Source organism: Herpailurus yagouaroundi, unplaced genomic scaffold (assembly GCF_014898765.1).
Source record: "Herpailurus yagouaroundi ecotype Mexico unplaced genomic scaffold, PumYag 186, whole genome shotgun sequence".
In the NCBI taxonomy this organism is placed as follows: Eukaryota; Metazoa; Chordata; class Mammalia; order Carnivora; family Felidae; genus Herpailurus; species Herpailurus yagouaroundi.
Window position 1 is genome coordinate 45,879,628 of NW_024412417.1, and position 8,785 is coordinate 45,888,412.

At 49.8% G+C, this 8,785-nt stretch overlaps 1 protein-coding gene across 5 annotated transcripts in view; it reads right to left on the reverse strand.

The window, feature by feature from the left end:
* The window catches only part of TRAPPC9 (trafficking protein particle complex subunit 9), a 578,288-nt gene that overhangs the window by 562,191 nt on the left and 7,312 nt on the right, over positions 1–8,785 (reverse strand). For 4 of the 5 annotated variants that reach the window (XM_040494496.1, XM_040494498.1, XM_040494499.1 and 1 more), the window contains exon 1: positions 2,501–2,620. The gene's annotated coding sequence lies outside the window, so the exon portion shown is untranslated. Of the gene's footprint in view, positions 1–2,500; positions 2,621–8,785 lie in introns of those variants that run through there. The other variant, XM_040494495.1, reaches the window with a different exon arrangement.

Genomic DNA, 8,785 nt, shown 5'->3' on the forward strand with positions numbered 1-8,785 from the left:
CTTTACAAATATTCACTACTATTGTAATTGATGGTAATGAGCTTCCAAATTTTTTGGCCTTAAAACACCCTGGTTTTTACAAAATGTTGGTGAGAATAGACGGCGGCTATTTTTCCATTGGCCTATCTAGGCCAACACTAACACTGGCATGCCTGTCTCTGACCCCCAGTTTTTCAGAATTTACGAATCTATGAAATCTAAACAAATAAGTCACCCTGAACCAAATGATCCCTCTGGGTCCCTTCCAGTTCTAACAAGGCACTAAAAGACACCAGCAATCAAATCCACGCCCTAGGTCAATAAACCTTACAGCAGCCTCATGCAAGGATTATCCCTGAGGCGGCTCAGTTTCAGCAAACTTCTTCACTTTTGCCCCAAATTCAAAATATGCATCTAACACGGGAGGAAACTGGTCTCACGCAAGCTGGAGAAAAGAAATCCACTGGGCTCTCTATAACGTGCCCTATTGAGATTTCCCATCAATCCTAAGAAAGAAGTATTATTGTCTTTAATCCTACAGATGAGGTAAGGCTCAGTCATTCTGCTCAGCATCTCCTAATGGTAAGTGACAAGCTGGCACCAGGTGCCAGGTTCATGCTTTTCCACTGGCTTCTTCAAGGGAGAAGGTGATGAAATAAGACCCAGCATTGAGCCAGTCGTAGTGCCTGAGACTCATCTAACACAATATTAAAACATCAAAACTACATTTCTTCAACATGGTAGTTCCCCCAAAAGCTAAACATAAAGCTACCGTATAAACAGCAATTCTACCCGGAGGTACCTACCAAAGAGATTCGAAAACATACGCCCACACAAAAACTTGTCCACAAATGTTCGCAGCGGCCTTATTCTTAATAGTCAAAAAATGGAAACACCACCAGTGTCCATCAACTGATGAACGGATAACCAAAATGTGGTCTATCCAACAACAGGCTATTACTCAGCCATAAAAGGGGAACAAAGTACTGATGATACAGCTACCACACGGTGAACTTTGAAGACATGCTACGTGAAAGACAGCCAATCACAAAAGGCCATGCACTGTATGACTCCACTTATATGAAATGCCCGCAACATGCACATCCCTGGAGACAGAAAGTAAACTAGGGGCTGCAGGACCAGAGAATAAGTCGCTAGCAAGGAGAAAGGAGTTCTTTTTGAACTGATAAAAAATGTTCTGATACGACGATGGTTGCACGACTGTGAATATAGCAGAACCATGCGGCTGTACATTTTAAATGGGTGGATTTTGTGGTATGTGAGTGATAGCTCAATAAACCAGTTATTTAAAAAATTGCGTTTCTTGGGGCACCTGGGTGGCTCAGTCGGTTGAGCGTCCAACTTCGGCTCAGGTCATGATCCCACAGTTTGTGAGTTCCAGCCTCACGTGGGGCTCAGTGCTGACAGCACAGAGCCTGGAGCCTGCTTGGGATCCTAGGTCTCCCTCTCTCTCTCTCTCTGCCCCTCCCCCACTTAGGATCCTGCCCCCCCCAACTCATGTTCTCTCTCTCTCTCTCTCTCAAAAACAAACATTTTAAAAAATTTAAATAATAAAATAAAATAATAATTAATAAATAAATAGTTATACTTCTTGCCAACTATTTTTCCCTCTATACTACGAGTCTGCCACACAATTTAAGAAAAACAAACAGAACCCTGCCAGGAGATCTTTAGTGTGGCAATATTCCTGGGTCTCCAACATCATGCCTCCGATGCTGTTGTGTCATGTTCACAAGCACGCGCTGGGCTGGATTAGGAACTGGCTGCAATTATTTTTCAAAAATTGCCAGTCACTAGTTTAAAGGGGGGGGGGGGGGGGGGCGGTGATGGATGGAGGATGTCACAGCCCCACGCCTTCAGTTCATTTTGAACTAAACCGAGCCCTGTTCAACATTTTAATCCCTCTCTCTAGAAAAAAAACATAGGAACTCAACAAGCACCCTGTCTGAACACCAGAAAACCGTGGGTTAAAAGACATCTGTGCCGGCGGTTCCCGAGAGGGAGAGGAGCGTAGGCAAGCAGAGTGCGGGCACGCGTCTGTCCCCGCCACCCCAGTGGGGTCAGCCGGAGTTGACCACGCGAAGATCTCATCCCGGGGAAGAGCGCCTGCGGGCGCCGAGCTCACTCGGAGGCACTCTCTACCCCGCGCAGAGCCAGGATGGCAGGCAGGGGGGGGAAGCCCCGGGCAGGCCGGGCGCCCAGCCGGGAGACAGACCGGCGCCCGCCGGGGGTCCCCAGACCCGGCTCCGCGCAAGAGGGGAGGGGGCCGCCGCCGCGCGCCGCGGAGAGCAGGGCCCGGGACCCCAGGGTGGCAGGTGCGGACGCGGCCCTGGACACGTGTGCGGCGGGAGCCGGGCAGGGTCACGGGCTGGGGCGGGTGCGAACTGGACCCCGGCCCGGGCAGGTGCGGGCTGACTCGCGCCGTCGCTCGCCGCCACACACAGGCAGCCCTCCCGCAGCCGGCCGAACCCCGGCCCGGAGCCCCCCACCTCGCACTTACACAGCCGGCGCCCCGGGCCCGGAGCAGGAGCCGACGGCCTGACGGGCGGCGGAGCCGAGCTGCCTCTGCGGCCGCTCCCCCTACTCAGAGCTGGCGCTTCCTACCGGCGGCCGCGCCGGCACCCTCCTGCGCATGCGCGGGGCCAGTCCGGGCCCGGGCTCCGCTCCGGGTTTTACGAGAGACGCGGAGGGCCGCAGGGAGGGGGAAGAGAGAGGGGACAGGAGAAGAGAGGGGAAGGGAGGGAAGGGACAGCAGATACCGGGAGAAAGCCTCCCCTCCTGGGTCGCCACACCCCGCAGGGTGTGTGTCTCTGCGCCACTTTCTAACCCCTCGAGGCGCGCTGCTCAAACTTCAACGCCCCTGCCGAGGCCCGGCAAGACCCCTAAAGTGTCAGCCCACCGCCCCCTCCCCCTGCCAGGCTCCCCTCCGCCCCGGGGACCAAGCACCCACAGAAGGGATCGCTGATGTTCAGAACTACCTGTTGGCTGTAGAAGTTCTCCTTTTGCAGGCTTGGAAACTGAGGCACGCGCGGTCTAAGCGTCCTCCTGGGCGTGCTTCACCCGCGCAGCAGCCGGGCTGGGCAGGGGCGCGAGGTGAAAGGTCAGAGCCGGAGCAGGAGCGAGGTCCGATCCCTCGTGGGTGGAACCTCTACCCCCTTGGAGGGCCCCAGCAATCCATCCACACCCAGCCCCCACCGACCCCGAAATGGCCCGGGCAGGGGGGGCGGGGCAGCTGTTCCAGAGGGCAGAAGCCACTTAAGGATTTAAACTTCTCTATTTTCAAAATAAATTTAAAAGGAATTTACATACATACCTTAGATCATCCACAGCATGTTTGGAAAGGCACACAAGGAATTGTTAATGGTGCATCTCCAGAAAGGGCTTCGAGAACTGAGGGTGGTGGAGGGAGACACTCTTTCCCTTGTGCATCTTTGTGTTCTGTTTAAATATTTTACCATGAGCATGTATTTCTTTTTCAATTAAAAAAAAAAAAATGTTTCTAGGGGCACCTGGCTGGATCAGTCGGTTAAGCGTTGGACTCTTGATCTCAGCTCAGGTTTTTATGTCAGGGTCCTGAGTTCAATCCTTGCATTGGGCTCCCAGCTGGCGATGGAGTCTACTTAAATTTAATTAATTAATTCTTTTAATGTAATAGAAGACCAGAACGGTCCCCTCAGCAAATACAGCAGCCATGAAAACCCATGTTTGCTTGGAGTCAGGCAAGCATTTATTGCCTCTTTGCTACGTGCCCGGTGCTGTTTTATGACTTACTTTATTATTCATGTTTTCTATAAAATAATAAAATGCTATCCCTCATCCTCGTCCAGGGCCAGTGGAAAACCAATTGAGTTTTTATTGAATTGTTTTCCAAAGAGTAGGAATGAGTTATAAGCAGAACAGATCTTCAGGGAAAAACGAGTAGAGCAGATTTCCAGCATACTAGAGAACCAGGAGGTGTTTTCAACAGAGGCACACAGGGACTGAGCGAGAGCGCCTTCATGACAGCACAAAAAGATGCCCATAGTGCCTGCTCCACGGCACTAGGAGCGAATGCTGACAGTTACAGAAAACAGCCATCTGTTGGGCCACCCTTGATGGAGGTCTGTGTGCCAGGTGCAGAGCTCCATGACTTAGCTCACACTGTCTTCATAACCTCCATGCAGAGTAGCTATTCTTAGTGTTGATGTCCAGAAAGGACACACCGCTTGGCTGCGGTTACACAAATGGCTGGTGTCATTTAGGGATTCAAATCCAGGGCTGTCTGACTCCATGGCCTGTGCTCTTTCCATAGTCTTCCTCTGTGCTTATTCTCTAAATGAATAAGACAAGCAATTAAAAAGCGAGACTGAAAGCTGGCAAAAGGAAACACTGCTATTTTAGTACAGTGTTTCTCTGTTTACGGTGCACTCACTTATACTAATTTATTTTATTGTTCCAGCAAGTCTGTGAGACAGAGAGAGGGAGAGAGAGAAGGAGACTCGCCTACATTTTTACCAACGAGAAAGCTGAGGCCAGAGAATGTACGGGCTGGCATTCAAATGGATCCATGGGGGTGTCCACACCAGTCCAGGGCTGTCTTGCTCCTGGAGTTGTGCCCCTTTCATAGCTTTAACATTTCCTGAGTGTCTCATCTGAATGTTCAGAATTCAAAGAAGATCACAAAATCTGCTCTCCAGGAGTCTGCAGATTGCACTCAAGTTGGACTGGAAGGAGCCTCTAAAGTAATCAGGTCCAACCTCACCCATACCAGATCCCTTCTACAAAAGTCCTAATGGAGGTGGAAAGTTTGATGATACAGAGCTCTATTAGGAAGTTCTCCAATAAAATGAGGCAGAATTTGAGGCTTATCAGAAACATCCCAAAGATGAGGACCAACGCCCAGGAGGCTTTGTGGAGTTGAGAACCGTCACTGAAACATGAGTCACGAGTGCAGGGAGAGCACCTTCCCCATCACTCACTAACTACACAACCTCAATGTCTTCATCCATAAAACGAGGATAATCACTTCATGGGCGGTCGCCAGGATTCAATAAAATCACATAGGAGAAAGCGTGTTGAGACACAGTGGGGCAGACTGGGGTTCCATCTCAACACTGTCACATGCTGCTTCTTCAGCTTTGGGAGAGGGTGACCACATACCTTGATTTCTCTGAAACAATCCCAGTTTATGCCTGTTGTCCTGACCACAAGTGTTCTGGTCAAGCGATATGATCTCCCCACTTTGGGCCAAGTCCATCACCCCTCAGGATTTCTGATCCCCCAAGAGCATAAAGGGTTCCTTACCCCTCTCCGTGTTGTAGGGCTCTGTTCTACCCTGCAGTCTACTCAAACACGCCTGTAGTGCCCTGTCTCACTTGGGCTCTCTAGTTCCCAAGCGAAAAGGGAAGAGGTTAGCTACATTTTGTTAGCTACATTTTGTTAGCTACAACTACCTAATACCACTAAACACCAGCCACTGGAGCCGGTCTTTCCCATCTATTCCCTCACAGTAATAAAATCACAAAAGCCACCACTTACCTGGCAGGTAACGTGCAATATGCTGATCACAAAATTTCTCGTAACCCTCATGAGGACTTTACGAGGTAGGTTGTTCTGATTTAGGGGGACTAAGCAATAACATCCGTTTTCCCCTCCTGAGTGTGGAACAATTGGGAAACAAGACACAGAGTCAGACAGCGGATATTTACAACTCAGTTTTATTACCACTGTGTTGGTTCGACAGGGTGCTTTGGACCTGGAGGCCAAACTTTGATTTTGGTTTACGAAATCCTTCACCTTGGCATTACTCAGACTCGAGTCTTAGCCAGCGCTGGACAACCAGAGGCCAGAGAGAGTGAGGGGCAAAGCCGGGATTCAAACCAAGAGAAGCGCCAAAGCTCAGGTTAAACTTCACGACACCCGCGCGAAGAGCTACACTCTTTTCCGAGGTAAAGCCTTTCAGTGTTCCACTGCTGCTTTGGGGCGGGGGAGCTCTCCGCTGAGGTCCTTGCAGGAGGATGGGATGGGTGTCCCCTCCCTTTGCAAGGGCGGAGAAGAGAGGCGACACGGTTGCAAAGGAGGGAGCCAGCCAAATCGTGGACTCCTGGAGTCCGACTCGGGTCTAAATCCCCAGCGCCGAGCACAAGCTCCGACACAACGTACTCTCAGGGAAAGTTGAGTGAATCAATCCATTCTATGAATGAGCGAATGAATGAAACTCCAGAGCCCGCCAGAGGTCGACAGCGGGTCGCATAGCGGGGCTTCTAACCGACCAATCAAAGCCTTCGCTCGCGCGACACGCCCCACCACCGACACGCCCCCGGCCCGCCCGTCTGCAATCCCACGGGCTGCGCAGAAATCCCGGAGCAGCGGATCAGTAAACCTGCGTCGGTGGGAAGTGCGCATGCTCTAGAGCTGGCAGCTAGGCGTCCTTTAACCGCGGCGCCCAGGGGGCGGATTTGAAAGCGACTGGCAGGACGACGGAAGCCAAGCTCCACCTGCGTCCCCAACAGCTCCTCCCGCAGAATCCGAGTTGGCTGTTGGCTAATCCCAACCCCGTCACGACAGCCCAGCTACACGGGGAGAGATGCTCCCAATTGGAACCGCTCCACAGGCCGCAGGGTACGCGACGAGAGGCCGGAAGTGACGAATGGGCGCGAGCGCCGGGACCGCGGTTCGACGCTCGTTGCCGGGGAAACCTGGCCAGTCGCGGGCGTTCCGAGTGCGTCAGCGGCTCCGAGGTCCCCGCGCGGGGCGGGCCAGCTGCAGGCCCGGAGGGACCTACGGCCTGACTGTTGGGCACGCCCTTTTCCGCCCAGAAATACGCGACTGGGGAACCCGACGCAGGGGGGTGGGAGGCGGTGGGTCCCGCGCCCGTCTCCCTCTGCAGCGGGGCGACCCGCCCACCCGGCTGCTGGGCGTTCAAAGCCCAGGCCTGGACTTCGGGGCAAACCCGCGGCCCTTTTCTCGCCCCGTCTAAGCCATCCCCTTCTGCGCCTCCTGGTGTTTTCGGTGTGGTCCTTCGGCGCAGAGGGCCCTCCCCCCAGCACAGGGCTGCCCCCCGACCTTCCGCTGCAGGGCACCTTCCCTGGCAGCGCCGGTCCCGGACTGATGGGTTTCCTCTTTGAACCGCCCTGTGCTCCCTCACACTTTCTTCTAGAAGTGCACAGCCCTTTCGTTTTACAGAGACCGGTTCTTTGTCCCCAACGAGCTTGTGGGGGGGAACACTGTTTTGGGTTAACGTTTTTACGTAATTTCAAAGTCACAGGAAACTGGCGCAGAATTGTAAAAAGAACTCCCATACACTCTCTCTCCTTATTCACCAATGATTTACATTTTTGCCAAATTTGTTTTTTATCATTCTCTGGATAGGTAGATATAGGTATCCATGAACATATCCCAGCTGTGTACTTTGTAGCTATTTCCCCCTGTTGCAATTGTCAGATCTTTTATCTGGAACGGTTTTTCAGTCTTTCTTTGCTTTCGTGACTTTATATGTTGGAAGAATGCAGGCCAGCTATTTTCTAGACCGTTCCTCAATTTGAGTTTGTCTAATGCTTTCTCCTGATTAAATTCGGGTTATTTTTTTTTTTTTTTTTTTTTTTTGAAAAATGCCATAAAAATGGTGTAAGCCCTTAGTGCCTGTGGTCTCAGTCCACTCATGATGTTGGTTTGTCCCATTTTGATAACTGGTCACTTGGCTAAGGTGGAGCTTGCTGTCTCTCCCCTGTAAATTTATTCCTCTTCCTGTTGTGATAAGTAATTTGCGAAAAGATACTTTGAAACTACATAAATAGCGCATTTTCCTTCAAACTTTCAGCAACGAACTTAACATCCACGGGAATCTCAAGAATGACTGCCAAACAGCCTAGTAATGACTACAATATACTGTTTACTACATTTCAAAAATGCAAATGAGCTGTGGCATTTTCTCAGAAATGACATGTGTTCTACCAGATAGTAGGTGATCAGTAAATATCATTTACTATGTTAGGTTTCGTTCTTTTATAGATTAATAAAGAGGCTTCCTGTTTCATGAAGGATAATTAGAAGCATCATGTTAATTTGACATTCAGATCATTCTTGTTCCTGCTAGCATCTACCTCTGTGCCTGTCATATATTAGCAATAAGTTCTTGGAATCAACAAAGGAAAACATCCCCAAACACACACAGAAACTACATACGCCCAAGACTGAAAAGTTATAAATTTGAGCAGCTAATACTTATGAGTTCTCACCAATACATGGTGGTAACTTATAGAACCAGAGAGATTTAAAGATAAATTATATTCAACTTAAGAAAATCGGATTTTACATTTTTAAATCTTTTTTAAACTGCACCCCTAGGATCCCACTGAGGACCCGCAATGGCCACCCTGTCCTCTCACACATTTTACATTTCAAAATAAAGTTTAAATAAGGGAAAAAATATTTTTAAGAGAAAAATCCTGAGAAGGGGGAAATCATGGGTAGCTGCAATTCCATATGTGACCACCAGGTGGAGGAATAAGCTAAGTAGCTACTAAAAAACAATACAAAACAAAACAAAAAAACCAAGCATCTTGTCTGGCCTGAGTTAGGATCTAATTGCCTTAAATTGCCTCCAAAGCCTTGGATTTTGTCAGTTTGTCAGGGAAGCCTGGGTCAATCAGTTCTGGGCAAATTCATAGTCTACTGAAGCTGAAAAGCAATTCACAAGAGAAAGCTGAATTGGTTAGTGGCTTAATTCTTGAACTCAGTGTTTTGAGAATTCAACTGTTTTATATTATATTATATTATATTATATTATATTATATTATATTATATT